Source organism: Nicotiana tomentosiformis, chromosome 1 (assembly GCF_000390325.3).
Source record: "Nicotiana tomentosiformis chromosome 1, ASM39032v3, whole genome shotgun sequence".
Classification (NCBI taxonomy): Eukaryota; Viridiplantae; Streptophyta; class Magnoliopsida; order Solanales; family Solanaceae; genus Nicotiana; species Nicotiana tomentosiformis.
In genome coordinates, this window is record NC_090812.1 from 37,625,604 (window position 1) to 37,627,457 (window position 1,854).

Sequence of the window (1,854 nt, forward strand, 5' to 3'; positions counted from 1 at the left end):
TGTTATGGTGCCATGTAACACCAATTACTCATCTTCTTGAGCTGAGGTTGATTTCTTGTAAGTGATCAGCATTGTCACGATCTTAAGTACATATATTTTTTATAGAAATCATGGTTGTTTATTTAAATCCAATTTTCCAATCTCATGGTACATAGAATCATTATTTAACATATATCCAACTTATACATAAAAAGTAGCCACAGTAGAAGACAGACAAAGAAGGTAGTTTAATTCTTTTTAACCTCCACAGCCTCCACATCCACCTCCACAGCCGCCACCTCCGCCGCCACAGCCACCACCACCACCTCCGCCTGAGCTACTCATCCCTCCACCGCCGTCACCACCACTGTAAGCACTAGTTATAACAGCAGCCGTGGCAACAGTTGCAGCAGTAGCTCCTAAAATAACCATTCCACCATCTTTCGTAATTGCTGTGTTTTTGGGTGTGATTTCACCCTTTTCGACATCGCGGTTCGCTTTTAAAGGCGGAGGAGGAGGAGCAAAACCAGTCACATTCCGAGTCCCTGGTTGGCTCTTTTTCTTTCGCCTACCATTGCAAAGACAACACAAAATTAAAACTAGAGCTGCTACGGAGCCACAAACTATGAGTGCAATAGCATATGCTTTCATCTTACAATAACTTCTTGAATTGTACTCAAACTAAAAACGTCTTGCTTTTATAGCATCAGATAGCGTAACCAAGGCAGTGCAACTTCCAATTTTCTACCAAATTAGAGCTTGGAAACTAGATGGAAGTTCTCTACAGTAGACTTTTGGCTCCCTTTGAAGTCTTATAAGTATCAATTTATTTTTTCTTTTCACACAAGAAATATAAATAGAGGCAAGACCAAGGCCTTATATATTTTAAATCGTCACAATTGTGACATTGTAGTTGAGTGGAAGAGAAGAAATGTGGCAATTTCTTTGAATCTTTCTAGTCATCCTCCATAATTTACTTTTGAAAGAGAAGAATAAAAGTGATTGGAAAAGTATTACTTTGTAATTACTCCATATAATTATCACCAATTCTCACATCTCCCTTGAGAATTAGAGAGTTTATTAATTTCTTCCCTTCAATTACGTCCAATCCCATGTTGACTAAGTAATTACTTGGTTAGACAAACAACCCAAAATTATGTAAATATACCCAACATCAATAGGCAGCGAAGCAGAAATAACAGAGGGACCATCAGTTTTGTGATTGCTATTTACCTTGCTGAAGTATGTTTGAGGTTAACAAAGACATTGAACTACTTGTTTCAACATCAAGATCCTGAAAAAAGGATTGAGTTTAATTAGTATCCAATATATTTATCAGATTCAACCATCCAATATTTGAGGTGATCAGTCTTATTGATGTAGTAATTAATGGATCAAAGCTAACTAATTATTTCTTCCTTTCTGTGAATGTTGCATTTCACAAGTCTCTAAATGAGTAAGCAATGCCGAGCTACAAAGAAAATCTTGGCTTTCAAGTGGTTAACTCTACTAAGTACCATGTAATACCAGTTAGCAAGAGCAGCTCGGTACCCTAAGCTCCCGCTATGCACGGGGTTCGAGGAAGGGCCGGACCACAGTGGTCTATTGTTCGCAGCCTTACCCTGCATTTCTGCAAGAGGCTGTTTCCACCGCTCGAACCCGTGACCTCCGGGTCACATGTAATACCATTTAGTTTTTTGTTTTTTTTACTGAGATTGTTTTCATTTTCTAATGGTCAGCATTGACACGATTTTTACGTACATGTTTTATAGGATGGAAATACGTGCAGACATTCATAGAAATCATGGTTCTTTATAGAAAAAAGGCATAAATTACCCATTAAACTTGTCTTGAAAAGTAATTTAATTAACTCTA